This window comes from Pan troglodytes, chromosome 13 (assembly GCF_028858775.2).
Source record: "Pan troglodytes isolate AG18354 chromosome 13, NHGRI_mPanTro3-v2.0_pri, whole genome shotgun sequence".
Lineage (NCBI taxonomy): Eukaryota > Metazoa > Chordata > Mammalia > Primates > Hominidae > Pan > Pan troglodytes.
Window position 1 is genome coordinate 64,816,008 of NC_072411.2, and position 18,827 is coordinate 64,834,834.

Here is an 18,827-nt window from a genome sequence, read left to right on the forward strand (position 1 = left end):
ATGTCTTAGTTTTTAATTCAGGATTTTAAATTAATATGAACAGATTTTACCAGGGTTAGCCCCAGTTAGAAAGCATCATTCAAGTTATTGTTGAATCACAAGGCTATTTATAAAGTCCTATGCTGTAAATTGAAAAACTCAAATAGTATCCTACAACATTTTAATCTGCCTGTGATGCTTTTGAAATTAAACAATTTCATCACAAGCAAAGAAAATATTTAAGAGAAATATGAAATAAATTGATTTGTGTTAGCAAGATAGCCATGTTTTGGGTTAGCAGAGTAGTTAGTAGATAGTATCTACAACAAAATATGTTCCACGTTTTAAATTACTGACTTAAAACAAATTTAAGTTCCTAAATGATTGACTTAAAGACTAATTTGGCAGTACAAGCAATTAGTAAATTGAAGGCTGACTATCAAAGGACATAAAAAAGTAAGTGAAAGATGTTATTGATTAATCAAAACACAACTTTGGAGAAAGGCCTCAAATTGTAATCGTTTTGGACAGATTTTCTGAAGCTGGGTTTTTTAAATAAATTGTGCCTTTATGTTTTACCACATGGAGGGAAAAAACCCAACAGCATCGATCATCTAGCATCATCCATTTACCTCTGAAGTCAAAAGTGCCCTATCTTCCATCCAATTCAACACCAACTCTGGAATCAGCAAAACCCACAGACTTAATTAAGCAATGCCACATTTGGATCATGAACATGGATATAGGATAGAGAAAAACTGACAAGGGAGAGGTAAAAGAGATATCATTACTTCATCAAGTCATGAATGAGAGAGGCCAGTAGGATTTTTTAAAAGGAGGATGAAGGAAGGTTTGGGAAACAAGGAACAAAGTGCTTCATAAGTGTTGTCAGGTTCTGCAGCCTTTTCATAGGATTTAGCCAGGAGCAAGTCTTCCAGCTCTTGCAAAGTGTGAATGCAGGCTGTAGTGTTTACTCTGGTTCCCCATGTCGAATCACCAAGTATCATTTCTGTCCAAGGGCAGTCTGTGCTGGCGCAGGAAAGGAAAGGAAGGAGGGGTGAAGAGGAGAGGTTGGCTAGTGTTAAAGGGAGAGCTTTTCCACAGGGTTCTATGGTTGCTATAGTAACAGCTTCTTTTGTTTGTACATATTCAGAACAGCTGCTTCTTTTTGGTTGCTGGTGGCAGGGATATTATGGAGGTAACAGAGGCAAAGAAGCACCACTCTGACATGGAAAATAATTTCCGTTGTCAGATTATTCTTGTTTAACTGGGTTTAACTTTATAGTAGGGTTAAATGTGGCCTTTGAAGGTTGGTGAGTAACAACATCTTTTAAAACATGGTGAATTCCAACAAGAAAAGACCAAGGTATTCTGTGATCTACAAAGTATCTTGTGCTAGCTTGAACAACAGACCTCCGCTCTCTTGCGGCCTTAAAACTGGAAACGCTCCAGTTTATTTCTACCTGATATGCACACAAATTGTATTGCAAGCTCCCTAGAAGGTATTTTTCTCAACAGGAGGAAAAAATACCTCTTCAAAATGCCCACTTATCCCTGTATACCTTTCCAAATACTAATTAATTCCTCTAATTAGAGCTTTTTTTGGCTGCAACCATTTACAAAGTTGAGTTGCTGCATACAAACAAATTTAATGAATATTCATAAACTAATAATATTCACTGAATTTACAGTCCTCTTGCCCACATACTGCTATTGCAACCGGCTTATAATAGCCTTCTATAGACTATACTAAGGAAAGGCCATCTCCAAGGAAAAGGTAGAGAAAAATACAGTTTTATTTTAAGGAACAGACCACCTACCAACTGAATTGTATATACTATAGCTTATGTATATACATATTCTATATATAGTTTATATATATTAGGCATACATATATATGTTAGGTTATAAAATACATGCATATGTGCACATATATGCATATGTATATATATAAATGACATGGAATAAAATAGAAACTCAAGGGGTTAAAAGTTTTGAAGCAAAACATTAAAAACGGCATCTGCAGGTTGAACAGTCAAATTTTGTAAACACACAAACTTAGGATGCAAATAAGCAAATCAGAAGGCACAGCTGTCCTTATAAACAAATTAATCTTGAACATAGGTGTATAATCATGTTTTTAACCCTTTGGGATTTTTAGAATGGTACAATACAAAAGCAAAGCGATGCTCTTGATTTAAAATTTAAATTAATTCACCATTTGTCCAACTAGGAGCTTTTAAACTTTAAATTTTTAGTAACATTAATGAAACAATTGGCTGGTTTAATTTGGAAACTGCAGCTATTCACAGGTGCTACATCGTAAGACTGAGTACATGGGAATTTGATTACATATTTGCCTGATAATTCTCACATCAATCCACTCATCCCTTTACTTTATAAAATCTGAATGAACTTATTTTGATGATTCAAAATTTGAAGGAATTTAGAGAACAGTAGAGATGTTTAAATTATTTAATTAAAATATAGAGTTCCTGAACATTACTCTTGGATATAATATATATACATATTTACATATATATATACATTCATATATATACATATTTTCTTTAATATTTCAAATACAAAGCTTTTATATTTATACTTATTTCAGTTAACTATAAACTATTAAAGATGAGATTTACAGTCTAAAGCCAAGCACAAGTGTTCCAATATCTCTGCTTTCAGATTGTATGCTTTGGGGCAAATGTCTAACCTCTTTGCGCATCCGTTTCATAAACTGTAAAACAATGATACTAACGTCTTTAAGATACGGCTTTGAGAAATCAATTAAGATGACAGAAATTCATCCTGAAACTGTGACTATTATATGATTCGGATAGAATAATACACATTATGAGAAAGTAATGTTTTGTTTTTCATCTCATGAATCTTTATTTATTTTCACCTCTTCTCTTCCTCTTATGTTCTTGTGTATTATCAATATGTTGAAGACATCTATATTTCTAAATATACTCTTGAATTTTCTTCCAGGCTCCAGACTTGAATTTCCCAAATATTTGCAACTAACGTCCCACTAGTTATCTCAATTGCACTGGACCCAGATCTGAACAATTCATCACATCTTCCTAAAAAATTTCTCCTCACTGTCATACTTTTGGTAAAGGCATTACCTTTCTTCTAGTTTCTATGGTCTGGTCCAAAAATCTTAGACTTGCCTTTTCTTCCTATCCAGGTGATGGTTATGTTTTATGCCTCTACAACTTGGTACAATCTCATGGATTTGAGCTCTCATTTTCATTCTCATTCACCTCTGGTTGAGATAATCATGAATTCTTGCTTAGACTATTGTAGTGTCTACAGATCTCCAATTTCCCCAACATTCTGCAGACCATTTCCATTTTCTGAAGCACATTACTGGCTCCTTGAAATATTTTATGGTTTCCGGCTTCTAAATGCAAAACTAAAACTTCTTAGCTTGACTCTCAGGGCACTTCATGATCAAAATCCACTCTACCTGTTATTGTTATTTTCATTGCTCTTATGAAATGAAATTTCTCATGATTCCATAATATTATTCATGTATTTGCAACTTGGCTTTTGTGAGTCTATATTTACTCTGTTTCCCTCCTTTGTGTAGGTTTCCTCTATCCCAACTTCTAGATGTCAAATATCACTTTAGCCATGAAACTTTCCTCAGTTTCCTCCCTCCATGTTAAGGTAGACCTGGTTGCCCCTTTCTCTGAAGTTTACATTTGGATTTGCATCATTCTTATTTTTATACATTTTTATTGCCTCTACTAGATTTTTTGGTATGTTATTTATTTAATTTAGAATTACTATAACAGCTATTATAATAAACTTTAATATGAAAAGTATTCCAAATGAATAAAATTTCTACAAATTTAAACAATTTACATGTGACTGTCTATAACTTTTTGATCTATTAATAGTCTCAGAGTGAAAGTTGGATTTTTTTCCTAGCCTTTTATCTGATCTCATATTTTTATATCTTTAGACTATCTCCATTTGAAAGCTTTATAAATAGCTTTAAATTATTGTTATAATACTATGTAGTTCACAAATAAAATTATTGCCAGAGTACACCTAATGGATAGTATTTGCTCTTAAAAAGAAATGTGCGTGAAAGAACACAATCCCTTTCTCTTTCTCAAGGCAACAGACGCATGAGAGTGAGGTATTTACCTGAGGGCGATTGAAGTCACCAGCTTAACAGGTAAGCCTACAGGCTAAGGCAGAAAAGTATAAAGATAAGAAGAACCTGGATCCATCATGCCATAGTTGATCTGTTGAATTACCACTGCTGAATCTGTTCTACCTCCAAACATTTTGTTATATAAGATGATGAATCTCATGTTGTATAACCCTCTTGTAGTTAGATTTTCTGTTATCCTAGGCCAAAAATATCATAAAGAATGGCACAGACATTTAGAGAAATGAGTTGAGGACAGACCATGAGGTCCCAGGGAGAGAGAAAGAGATAAAGAGAGTAATGTAGACTTTTTAATTTTTTATGAGGTAAGCTATACTTTTTTATTTTTGATTAGTCATTAAGGAATTTTCCTGTACCCTCTAAAATATATCCCTATTTATTTGTATTAGTAAACAGTTTTCAGGTTCTTGTATCCAAATGATCTCTAAAAGAGACAACATATATTATCACATTCAATACCCATGACAATAACTCTGTAAGTTAAACATTTCTTTTTGCTCCAATTAATTCAGTATTGTACATTTTCTCCTGTTGGAGTATTTATTGAATCTCTTCCTTTTTCTCCCTTTTTCCATTGGCCACAAGTATTAAAGTCAAGTGACCACAAGATCAGCCAGCTCAGATATATTTGGAAACACATCAATCTATTTTAAACTTAAGATACTGAAAGCCCCATTTGAACACACAGAATCAATAGTGGAAGCCAATTAGGAATACAGTTCAAGTAAATATAACTAGCTTTTACATCTCTAGCATTTTGCTCCCTCTTTCTTTCTCGCACTTCAACAAATTCAATGCATTAAACATTCATTTAATGTGTACCAATGTGAATATGATATCATCCCTGTGTTTGAGAATCTTATACAGCGGAGGAAATAGACATATATAACTCAGAGAAGAAAAACAAAAAGGTCTAGTTTCCACTTTTTCCGTAAAAAGGAAAAATCCTACACATGGCTAACCTAATCTCTCTCCTTGAAGCTTTGCACCCATCTTTTCCCGAGTACCCAATTGTTGCAAAGTTTCACCTCAAATGATAAGTTCACCTCAATCATGACAGTGATCTTTAAACATATTTTGTAGAACGGTAGTTGTTTAATTTTTATACCATGTCAGAATTCTTCCTAGAGCAAAACATGGCTGTATTTCCTTAAACAAGATAATTTGTAACTGTCAAATGATAGACATAATCTGTCCTCCAATATCAAAGGAATAGAGGCCGGGCATAGTAGTTCATGCCTGTAATCTCAGCACTTTGGGAGGCCAAGGCAGGCTGATAACTTGAGGCCAAGAGTTCGAGACCAGCCTGGCCAATATGGTGAAACCCTGTCTCTACTAAAAATACAAAAATTAGCTGGGCATGGTGGCATGCACCTGCAGTCCTAACTACTTGGGAGGCTGAGGCATGAGAATCGCTCGAACCCAGGAGGTGGAGGTTGCAGTGAGCCGAGATCACGCCGCTGCACTCCAGCCTCCTTGGCAACAGAGTGAGACTGTCTAAAAAAACAAAACAGAAAACTTATGTCTTGCCAACTTGAAATAAATGTGTCAGCAAATGACAACGAAAGAAGAGCAAATAAAAATAGTGTTAACTTATGACTCACAAAATGAAACAAAAAGCACATCAAGAAACAAAAACAAAAACCTACAAAAGCAAAAACAAAAGAAAAAAAGTGTAAAACTCAACATTTTTAAAACCTATGAAATAGCCTGTCATTTTGTAGCTGGCATCAAACTTTAGCTTATCATAAGCAGTGTTATCAAAAAACAGTACTTAGGATAAACCTTTTCTGAGGAAGATCAGTATTTCATAAATGTTTATAACCTTATTATTATCCATTGTTTAAAATAAAAATAAAATGATATGATAAACGGGATTGTCTTTCTCTTAAAATTACAAACACAAAAAATATTTTTATCACTGCTTTCACCAATTGTGACAATTTATTTTCAACACTCATACTTAGTATTTTATGATTTTTTTTCTGGTAATAAAATCATTGTTTGTTAAAGAAAATAATTTGAGGTGCTATTTTAATTGAACTTCAGAGTTCCAGTGTCATGGATTAGTGATTTCTTTTTTGGGAGAGTAAGTTCAAGGGATATACCATGAAATACAAATCTATGAAAATTCATATAAAGCCTTTCAGATCAGGAAAAGAAACTTTCTACACTTATGTCAATGTCCTTATTATAAATTATTATTTAAAATATATTCTTAGGTCTATTTTCACTTTAAGCTTATTTTAAACTTGAGTCATTTAAACTTGTATTATTTAAACTTTTTATTTTCTTTACCTCATTGATTTTATTACTTGCTTTTATAATGATTAGCAAACATGGGTCAGAAGTGGAGAGATCTTATATCCTCAACAGGGAAGGGAGAGAAAGAAGGAATTGGATAGAAACATTCATTTCTGTGTTGCTTATGCAAAGAATTTCATTCTGGGAGTGGGATTATCAGAATGGTAGTATTTGATTGTATTTTACAACTCTTATCCTGTGTGGAGGGTGGGTAACTGTAGGTTTCTTCTAACTTAGAGCCATAAGATTTTGGGCCAAATGTACCAAGAGCAAGTCTGTTCCCAAGATGAACTGGCATGTGGATGCTCTGGGCTTGTGTGTGGTAAGAAGTCATCAGTAAATATATTTCCTTAACTATAAATTCAGTGGAAGAATATTGCCCTCAGAACAAACTTTTTATCACAGAAAATTCTGAATATCAAAATTTATAAAAAAGAAAACTAGTGTATAATTCTACCCCACTGAAATAATGATTATAAATATTTTGGTGTCTTTCGAGTCTCCTTTGTTTACGAATGTGTATGCATCCACACTTGTTTCCTGGAATAATTTTATAGGCATCACTTCAAGGGCAATTAATAATGATATTAATTTTCTATAGACACTTTAATAGTAGCACAATATTTTATATGTACAATCTGTAACTTAATATTCTCTCATGGATCATTTAAATTACAAGGTGTTAATTTGTATAAATAAAACAGTGATGAGCAGCATTGTACACAAATTTATGTGACCCTTGAAATAATTTTTTTGAATATAATTTTTGAAAGAGGAGTGAATGAACATTTGAAAACTCTTAATACATATAACCATATTGTTTGCTAGAAATACACTACTCTCCTACTGCATGCCTTCTCTATATCAGGGAATATTATCTTTTCAAAAAAATGAACTAGTTTAGTAAAAAAAAATTATCTGATTGTGTTAGTCTGTGTTTCTTTAACAGTGAGTCTAGTTTTAATTTGAACTATATTGTACTTTTCATTTCATTATCTTTATATTATACATAATGTATTTGAATTTTAGAAATTACACTGCCATTGTGACTTCTTCTTTGTTGCACAAAATACTTTCCTCTTATTGTCTACCATGCTTCTCTTTCTACTCACATGTTACCCCTTGAGGAGGCATTGATGAGTTGTGGTTTGGGGCTATGGAATAGAAATTGAGTGTAAATGATGCTTTTAAAAGAGTAGCCATCACATTTAAAAGTCAAATGGATATGGATAAGATGAATAATCAAAGTAAAAAACTGATTATAAAAGGAAAGAATGTAGAGCTATATAACCAGAGAATGCAAAGAAAAGGGAAAAAACTAATAGATTTTTAGGACCAAGATGATTATACTTTTTAGGCATTCATTTGCATTGTGTACCAGAAAACTCTTTGACCTCCTTGATGTCCATTAAGTTGCTGCTATATAATTTCATTTTCTTGTTTTTAATAATAACTACTACAAAATGCTAAAATATCCATAGTGGCATAAGTGAATATAGACTTGCTCTATACTGTGTAGAATAAAGTGCATGTTGAGAGTGGATTCAGCATACAGATCAACAGTGTGGATGCCAGTTTTAAAGTACCTAGGCACATGCCTTGGCTCTGCTCTTTACTAGCTATGTAAACTTGGGCAAGTTATTTAAGCAATCTATGCCTGATTTTCTCATAGGAATATTGTGAGGATTACAGAGTGAATACATGGACTGTGCATCAAACAACATCTGGCTCATAAGCAGTCCACACATATTGGCTGTAAATTATTAGTAAAGCTAGTAAAGTATGAAAAAAGTACACATTTACAAAAATAAGCTATGAATATACTGTTCTCTCATTTATTTAGCAGGTATTTATCAAGTACATACTACATTCCACATCCATTGTGTTGTGCTAGGAATATAAATGATCCCTTCCTAGTGAACCTTCTCTACCTACATGTAGCCTCTGGATGGGAGGCTTCATGTAAGTATTACATGTACACAACCCCATGTGCTCATCTTCAAGTCCAGGGAGGCCAATCATTGGCCAATACAAACAATCTGGGCCAAATCAGTTTCTCTCTGATAAGTGTAGTTAAAATAGTGCAAGACTGAATTGGTTATCTTTTGGGTGTTCAGCTGAAAAGACATATTGATTTGAAGACTGTATTTTGGGGCAAATATAAGTCAAAAAATAGTGGTGGAGACAGACAAAAAGAGAGGAGAAAGATGCATTGGAGAAAGGAAGGGAAGGGAGAGGACAAGAGAAAGAAAGAGAAGGAGAGAAAGGAGAAAGAGGAGCTATTAAGGAGATGCATTGGGAGAGGGAAGAGAGGAAAGAGCTTCAGATCATGTAGTCTCTAAAAGAGACAGTAGCTCAGTCTAGGACTTTATGATTCCTAATTTCCCTTCCAGGGGACCTGACTGTACTGCATTCCATAATCTTAAAAGGCAATGGGATTTACTCTCATATCTTTATAATATCTGCTCTTCTCCCACTCATTTTTACCTGAGATATTAGGTATATTTCTGCTTCTCATTCTCCATGGAGCTTTAACTGGAGTAATGTAGAGAAGATGAACATGAAGTAAGTTTCTGGCTAGGGTAGAGATTGGTCATGAGACCAGTGTTCTCAGACTATAAGAAGTTTCATATATAAGCCCTCTAACAACTTTTAGTTCTTCTTCACTCTTTCCCTGTTCTCAATTCTTTGTTACTAGAGTTGGTACTTGGAGTTCAGTGCCCACTCACCATCTTTGACTAGTACATAAAGGCTGTGATGTAACATCAATAGAAACTCTGAGAGAAGTGTTCCAAAATTCCTAAAGGGTTTCCTGGAATCCCTAGGATTATTCTGCTGTTTAACAAGTACCACCAGTATAGTACAGACATAACTTGGTATCCATGGAAGATTGGTTCCAGGAACCCCCACAGATAACCAAAATCCAAGCATGCTCAAGTTCTTTATTAAATGACAAAATATTTACACATGACCTAGGCATATCCTGCTGTTTACTTCACATCATCTCTACATTACTTATAATACTGAATACAATGTAAATGCCATATCAATAATTGTTATATGGTATTGCTTAGGGAATGATGACAAGAGCAAAAAGTCTGTACATGTTTAGTACAGACACAATCATTCTTTTTATTGTCAATATTTTTGATCTGCAGTTGGTTGAATCCATGGATGCAGAACCCACTGATACAGAGTGCTGACTGTACTTTCTACTTATGGTAGTAAAAGTGTAAGAGTAAATATTGAAGTTGAGGAGACGAATATATGTTGAGCATCTCCTATATAAGCCAAGCACTATGCTAAGTGCTTTACATATACTCACTGTATTACAGTATCTCATTTTATTCTCCTAACAACCTTGTGAGGTTTTCATCATCCTCATTATACAAAGAAGAAAACAGAAAGACTCAGCAAAGTGAAGCACTTACCAACAGCCTTATGGCAAGTAACAGGGCCAAGATTTCAATCAAGGTTAAAATACATGACTCTGACTATGCCATAAGAAAGAGAATACTATATACTTTATTTGGTACCTTGTGTGAAACAAGGTAAACTATTGATATAAATTGAACTAACAGTAATTGCATTATCACATTGAATGTAATAAGTTGAAGCAGATTTTATATAATTTATAAGACTGGTTATTATCATTCTTTTTTTAAAAAGGCTAACTTTGTCCAATATGGTGACACTTTTTGGCATGTGTGTGGTAAATGAATGATTCTCCAAATAATAGCAATTCAATAAAATTTAAGTTCCTATCTTGAATACAAAGATGGGGAAAAAAAAGATCCTTCTTTCTAACAAAATGAGGCTTTGTAGAAAAAATTGTCTAAAGAGCCATAAATCAAAGGAAAATGGGAATTTCTCTTTATTGGAAGTCAATTTATTTTCTAGAACTAATCTCAGTGCTCTATATATACATTTTTTCATTTAATCTTTGTTACAATGAAGTTGATAATATATTATTTATCTGATAAAGAAATTGATATGTAAGTCTCTTAAGGTTAAGGATTTTTACCTGTTTTATTCATTTCTGTTTGTCCACCATCTTAAATTGTAGTAGGCAGATGGGAGAGTCTCCATAAATATATTTTGAATAAATGGAGAATTAGAGAAACTCATTAAACTGTCAAGTAATGCAATCTATAAGCAGCGTCTTGGGTTACCAGACAAGTCTAAATTCAAATCCTTTATTTTCTCATTACTCTACACTGTGAGGGGCAGAACTATGTATATTTTTCCTGATCTTATTATCAGTGCCTGCACAGAACCTGGTACACGGTAGATAAGCATTGAATGTTCTTGAATAAATAATCTCACAAGGTGCTTCACTATATGCAATAAATATCAAAAGGTATATTTTATCATGTGATTTTAATACTTTTTACAATTATTAAATCATACAAAAAGAGATGATAGAGAATAAATGGGTGTGATTCACATTTACCTCATTATGAAACTGATATTTTAGATATTTTCATTTTAAACTAATGTACATACTATCAGACATCACTGCATAGCATGATATTCTGAAATAGAATTGACCTGTGTCTACTTACAGTAAATTTATTCATTGAGTTATACGCATTTACTACTTGGCCAATTATTGACCCATTGAATCTACACCCTTTAGTGGAGAGGAACCAATTCTTTTTTTTTTTTTTTTGTCTTTCTGAGGGGTTCATCTGCCTAGGTCATTCAAACGCAATTTTAGTGAAATCCAAAAAAAACTTTATTGTAATTTTAATTACTTATCAACTGTTATAATATTCAGTTTAATTTGTTTTGTTTTGTTGGCAAAAATTATGGCAAAAAATATTTTTTCCAAAAGTTGTAGGAGAGCTTTCACCTTAAGAAAAACAACAGCATTTAAGCCAGTCTTAATTTTTTTTTGTTTTTTGTTTGTTTGTTTGTTTGCTTTTGAGACAGAGTCTGCTCTGTTGCCCAGGCTGGAGTACAGTGGCGTAATCTCGGCTCACTGCAACCTCCACCTCCCGGGTTCAAGTGATTCTCTCACCTCAGCCTCCTGAGTAGTTGGGACTACAGGCATGTGCCACCAAGCCCAGCTAATTTTTGTATTTTTAGTAGAGACAGGGTTTCACCATGTTGGCCAGGATGGTCTCAATCTCTTGACCTCATGATCCACCTGCCTCAGCCTCCCAAAGTGCTGGAATTACAGGCGTGAACCACCACGTCCAGCCCTTAAAAATTTATATACATCTTTTTATATGCATGCACACAATATTATACTCTTTCCTATCCTGTAAGAGCTAAGGTGTTATATGTACTTCTTGTTATAACTTCTGAATAGTTGCTCACACACTTCTTTCCACTTTTTAATCCAAAAGCCATTTCATTTTTATCCCCCTTTTGGTACCCCACTTATAACAGCATCCAAACTGTCTTGGGTTGATAACATCACCTGGTGGTAGTACACTGTCTGAGCCAACCACGCTCCCTCATGGTCTCTTCCCTCTCAGAATAATTTTGCTCAACTCCGTGTCATTGTACATAACCACTGGACACAGTAATTATCTCACTTTAATTAATCTCTCTCTTGCATGTGTTCAGACATCCTTTTAAATCCTCTTACTTTCCCCCCTCTCAATTGCCTCCACTTCCTCAAGGTACATGTGTGTTTTCTCCCTTACTCTGTTGCAATTGAGTTTTAACAAAAACTTTCTAATGCATGATCAATTGGTATAGCAAGAATGCTAGTGGTGCAAATGGATTCAAGGAGGTGGAAAATACAAAGTTAAATCATTTGCTTATGAATTATGAATTTGATAAAGAAGAACAAAATTCTTCTTGTCTCTCTTCCTTGTTGCCAGAAAAGTAATTCCCTTCCTTAAAGGTAAAAATAGTCAGTAGTAATCCACAGACACAGGCATAAAGATGTTATTTTCCTCCACAAAAAAACTGTAGCCTATTACTCAAAGCTTTCTGCATCTCCTTTCATTTCCACGATGATATATCTTAGTGATGTTTTCAGGTAAGTACACAAAAGTATATCTCATTCTTTTTTAAGGGCTGCATTGTATTTTACTGCATGATTGTGTCATTTATGCAACACATTCTCTACTGAAGCATTTGTAGGGATTTTTTCCTAATCATTTACTACCACTACAAAAAGTGATGCACTGAATAACAGCGTGCCAGCCAGTGCTAGGGTAGTTGTACAATCAATGTCTAGAAACAGAATCCTTGAGTTCTAAGGGTAGGGGCAGAAAATATTATTAAAGATAATAACCCAGTGCCCTAAGTTTTGTGACAATGTCCAAACACAACTTTTAGACTCTGCAAAATCGTTTTTATTTACCCTCATATTTTCCTAATTGAACTAATTTTTTCTCAAGCATGGAGACACACAGCCCCCATGTCTAACCTTATGTAAAGTTAGTTACGTGTAAAATGTGTTAGAGTTCCAAACAATCGACTCAACAACTTTTAGGATAGAATGTACTTATAAGTATGAGATTTCTTGCAGTAGACATTATTTTGACTGGTTTCTAAACAAAAATTACTCAATTCGAAAAGTGTACTGTTTAGAATATGATTTGATCCCTTTTAAGGTTGGAACAGCTGTCACATAAAAAGACTGTAATAAACTGGTAAAATGATATAACGTTAAATTGCCATCATTGTTTAATTTAAGAGATAATTCACTAGAGATTATATCCTATTGTATATATCCAAATATGGCCATTTACATATCCAATCTATATTGTATAGAATCAGAATTTTATAGCTGAAATGGAGATTAAAGATACTCTATTTTAATTTTTAATTATATTTCTGAGGAAACTGAGAACCAGAGGTTTGAAGTATTATATACCAAGTGTATATTCACACTTATAAATAATGATATTGATAATAACATGAATTCAGTTTGCATTTTGTCTTCAGCATTGTGCGAAATGTTTTGTATGTATTAGCTCATCTCATCCCCATAAAAGCCTCATTTGATAGCATCTATTATTATTAATTTTTTTTAGTTTAACAGATGAAACTAAGAGAAATAAAAAAAAATTCACAATGTCAGGCTGCAGTAAGCAATAAGGCCAGAGACTGAATTCTTCAGGTTGTTTATTAACATTCATTTACATGTTTATTAAATCCCTATGTTTATTAACCAAATCCCTATGTTTATTGGCTTTCAACTTTATTTATGCATATTCTGATCATCTAAGAGAATGAAAACAAATACACCTAGTGGAAGAGAATGAGGAAGGTAAAAATTAGATTGAAAGTTGAAAAAAAATGAAAGTAGTAACAGGGGAGACAGCAGTGATGTGGTAAGTAAGTAAAGGTGTTTTTGGATTTCATTACATATATTATACTTTTTTGAGCATGGGATCCTTAAAGATTAGTGTCTACATATTGACATGTAAGAAATTAGCAAATAAATCTAGATACTTGGTTTTAAACTGTCTTTCCCTCAAGTCACTAAGCTCAATCCGAATGTTTCAGGGGGTCAGTTAGAAAATGATTAATTCAAGCCTTCAAGCAGAGAACACATTGCTTAAAATGTCTGAGAAAATTTGCTTTAGTGACTGACTATTTCAATACCCTGCACAAAAGAAATTATGAAGCTGGATAAATTCAATGAATATTTCTTCACATTGCAGGTCTCCTCACTGGTGAGATGAAAATCACGATGAAAAACTGACTGGAATTTAGGTTTTTCTAGTGTTATTAATTTTGAAATATGACATTTAAAATTAGACCTTGCATTCATGACACAAAACCCATGCATAATTCTTATAAATAGATCAAATGATTTTGTAACTCTATTTTATTAAATACATTCAACACATACTTGTAACATTGCTACTGGCTTTTGTCCACCCTCATATGCCATACATGGCAGTAAACAAAACAGATGAAATTCTCTCTGCTTACTGAACTTATGTCCTAGTATGCGAGAAAAGATAGCACACAAAATATATATGTAATATATTGTACGTAGATAATGAAAAGGACAATGGAAAAAAATAAAACAGGAAGGGTGAAGAGGAAGTAAGGGGCACAGTTTTAAATAAAATTGTCATGAAAGGCTTTTCTGAGAAGTCGACATTTGAAGAAAGACCAGAAAAAGGTGATGGAATGAGTCATGTGGCTATTTTGGAGAAAGGCATTCCAGGAACAGCAAGTGCACAGGCACTACAGCAGAGCATGTCTGACATTTTCAAGGAACAATGAGAAGGCCAGTGTGGCTGGAGCTGAGGGAAGGAGAGAGAAAAGTTTGGGAGACAAGACCAGAGACCAAATAAAGAGTCCAACCTTCAAACTTTGTGGGTCATTGTAAGAACTTTGGCTTTAATAATGATAGAAACAGAGCCACCAGAGAGATTTAATGAAGAAGAGAAAACATCTGAGTATCAAGAAAAGCAATGATTCTGAGCATGTTTCTGTTGCACTATTCTGAAAATAAAGTTAAATAGCTTCAAAGGGACGCTGAAGCATCCTCACCAAGGCCATCCATGGAACAGGCATCAATAGCCTGTAGGATGGAGCACTGTATATCTGGTTAAGCTGGAAATCATGTTTCTCGAAATCTCCTCCCCTTCAAATTATTATAAGTTGACAATAAGAGCAGCATATGTGAGATTTGGGAGGTGAAAGTGGAGTAGTTGAGTAGCAATTAGTCTCTGAGGGTCATCACAGTCAGATGCTGTGATGGACAGATGCAGAGACACCTGGTGGGTCCTAGCCTGTCCTAACTCTTCTCCACTATGCATCCAGCATCTTTCTGTTATCCAACAGTGGCTAGGCCCACCACAAAGTCCTTCACTGTGGAGCCACAAAGGTAATAACATATCAGAAGCAACAGTTTCCTACAGACGTCTCTACAAGCTCTCCTTGGCAGACCCATCTGGTAGCTGGATCTGCTTGGTTTCTTAGACTGCTTTTCTGACAATCCAACTATGATAATAGTTGGGCTTCATTTTCATGTCCCCTTCCACAGTTGTGTAAGATATAATTGTGATAATAAATTCCTTATCCCATGACACTCATTAGTGACTCCCCCTGCTTGGACCTGCCTGAAATAGTGCATTTGCAGAAAAACATCCATTTGCTTCAACATTTGATAAACTTGGAAAATATTGGCAAGCCTGGAAAATTGGAAAACAAACTTACATCCTTTGTAGGACATGTTTGGCTCAGGCCAACAATGTTTTGAGATGTTTTCAGGAAGGCTTTTCTGTAGCAGACGGAATGTGGTTTTATAGCTTGATCCAAGGTTTAAGAATAACATTTAATCCCAACTTCTGCTTCCGAATGCTGTCAATTTGGAAAATGAGAGCAGATGTTGACAAAGATATATTTGCTAGTCTGATGCCTCAGCAAACACTTGCTGAAGGAAAGACAACGTGAGACTAGACTGATTAAATATTCTCTCTTAAATTTATTTTGCCAATCCTTTTAGCAGTATCCTCTAGAGACAACATCTCTAAGATGATGAATACAAAAAGATGTCATTAAAACTCAACATAGTTTCCATCTTTAATACCTGAGCTTCGAACATAAGAAACCTATATTAAAGAGAATATTTCTGGATGTTTCCATTTGAAATGTAAAAAAATGTCTGCTTATTCTCTGGTGATTCCTGACTTCAAGATTTCTCCTTTATAAATGTATTGAGTCCACTCTAGTTGCAGTTCAAAGAGCTAATTACCAGATGTCTGAATAAAATATATGTTGATATCCTTTAAAAAAACAAGTTTCAGGAATTCTCATGACTTTCATTTATGCAGAACTCCCATTTAGTCTGAATTTATATATTTTTTATAATATAGTATTTGGATTTTGTAAAATACAGACCGCCTGTAGAAGAGCAGTGGAAGTCTTCAGCAAACTAAAAATGAAAAAAGTTTATGCTACTTAATACTATTGTTTCAAAATCAGCAATGATTTATTGAGCTGATATATGTTCAACATTCCCTATCACATTGTTTTATTTAATCTTCATGACCATCCTGTGGGCTGCTTTTATATAACATGGAGGCTCCAACGGGTTAAATAATTTGACCACTTCCTCAGAGACAGTAGCTGGCTGATTTACAGTGTGGACCCTGGCATATTGACCACTAGTGTTCCTTCCTTCAACCTCTGTCATGTTAGGTATAGAAATAATAATATTGACCCCAATATTTTATTATTTAATCCTTACCAGAGATGTATTAATTCACCTATCACTAACTATATAGTCATTGATATGAGCACTGAAGAATTAACTTCATGTTAAGTGGTTTTATGTTAAATTTTCTTTTTTTTCCCTAATTTCATCAAGTAGTGGAAAGACCTTAAGCCAGAGAACTCCAGGTTCAAGAACCACCACCTGCAAACTTGGCAAATTTGGACAAATGTCTCTCTGAGTTTCATTGTCTTCATCCACAAATAAAGCAAGATTACTTCACCTACAGAATTGCGGTAAGGATCAAATGGAGTAAGATATTACATGAGTGTTAGATTCCCTTTCTTTCCTAAAGATCTTAGAAGGTAGCACTACTTTGGATACACTATTGTTTTGGAAAATTTCAGCAAATATTTAATGGTAAAAGGAATCTTTGACAAAATTATCCCATACTAGCCACAATAATATTTTAGAAACATTTAATTTATGATAGAGTTAATTCTACACTAGCAGGGGTTGTAATGCTTTTTAACTCCTGGTTAACCTCCACAGCAATTATGACCAGACCACGAGGGTATGAAGGATGAGGAAAAGGGAGCAGTCATGGAGCTGTTTTGGAGGGAGTCATAATTCCTTAGACCTCTGACAACTGGAACTCTCAATCTGCCAGTGATAGCTGACATGAGCCCAATAAGGATGGTCTTTTCTATTCAAAGATAGGTCCGTACTATTTCCAATTTAGTTTTAAGAATCAACTTAAAATGTTGTTAACTATACATATATTTCACTTTTGAAAGAAAATATTAGCTTGTCATCAAACAGGATAAACCAAGAGATATCAGTCTTTTTGACTGATATGAATCACATTTAGGTAAATACACCAGTTAGCAATGTCTGTCCTTAAGATTGACAGTCTTAAATAGAACACTTTAATAAAGCTCTTAGTTTTCTATTTGTTTCTTTCTATTCTATCATTATAGTTCTTGCTAAGTATTAGTGTTACTATATCATGACCACTTAATATTTTACATCGGAAGTTTTACAACATTTCACTGACTTTACTTTTTTATAATAATTTGCGACTATTGGGCTGTCTTGATTTTCTTCACTGTATTTTTTTTTTTTTGCAGTCACTCAAATCTAACTTGCTTTAAATATTCAAATGAGTGAATTAAAAAGGAAGGCTTTCTGTGTTTTGGATTTTATTTTCTCCTGTTTTGCACTATTACTCCATATCAGGCTGCCTGTGGAATAGTTTTTTGTTTTTTGTTTGTTTGCAGTTGGGGGTGCATTTTTGTTTTGTTTTTGTTGTTGTTGCTTGTTGGCTGTTTTGATTGTGTGGTTTTTAGGGGCAACTTTTTCAGGCAAGAGTCTATGACCAGTGCTACTTAGCATCTCCTGAGAATGGACACTGAATTGTAACTGTACCACTCTTATTAGACTATTAATTTTTCAAATTATTTAATAAACTCCCCCTTTCAATAGTTTGACAAACTTGAGTTAAAACTAGTAGTATGGGCTGGGTGCGGTGGCTCATGCCTGTAATCCCAGTACTTTGGGAGGCCAAGCTGGGCAGATCACAAGGTTAGCAGTTCAAGACCAGCCTGACCAACATGGTGAAACCCCATCTCTAATAAAAATGCAAAAAAATCACCTGAGCATGGTGGTGTGTGCCTGTAATCCCAGCTACTCAGGGGGCTGAGGCAGGGGAATTGCTTGAACCAGGGAGGTGGAAGCTGCAGTGAGCCGAGATCACACCAGTGCACTCCAGCCTGGGCAATAGAGTGAGAATCCGTCTCAAAAAAAAAAAAAAAAAAAAAAAAAAAAGCTAGTAGTATGAGCCAACATTCTTGGAACACTTACTGTGTGCCAGCTACTGTTTCATGAGCTTGACCTATGTCAACCCCTCCTTACTTAAACTCCATTATGTAGCTACAATTACCTCCATCCTACAGATAAGAGAACATGCACAGAGGTAAGCCAATTGTCCAAAGCCACACAATAAGCAAGTCACCAAGCCAGATATTGGACCCTGGGAATGCGACTTTTTGAGCTTGTACTTCTATTATAAACCAAACAAATTTTAAAATGCATATGATTTTTATAGATTCTGTTTAAATAAATGTTGGTGTAATATCTTTGAAAATGTTTCAAAAAGTTTCAATGTATTTAAAGCAAAGTATTTTAAAATTATGTCTTCAATTA

At 34.2% G+C, this 18,827-nt stretch overlaps 1 protein-coding gene and 1 long non-coding RNA gene across 7 annotated transcripts in view; one reads left to right on the forward strand and one right to left on the reverse strand.

Annotated features, from left to right (window-relative positions):
- KCNH7 (potassium voltage-gated channel subfamily H member 7) overlaps positions 1-18,827 on the reverse strand; it is a 478,895-nt gene that overhangs the window by 400,820 nt on the left and 59,248 nt on the right. The gene's annotated exons all lie outside the window — the stretch shown is intronic.
- LOC104005241 (uncharacterized) lies at positions 1,124-17,262 on the forward strand. 2 transcript variants are annotated; one of them, XR_010149771.1, is made up of 4 exons: positions 1,124-1,177; positions 4,117-4,177; positions 16,779-16,918; positions 17,175-17,262. It is a non-coding gene; the product is annotated as an uncharacterized LOC104005241 (long non-coding RNA). The 2 variants fall into 2 exon arrangements; XR_001716270.3 differs by having other exon boundaries at positions 1,132-1,345.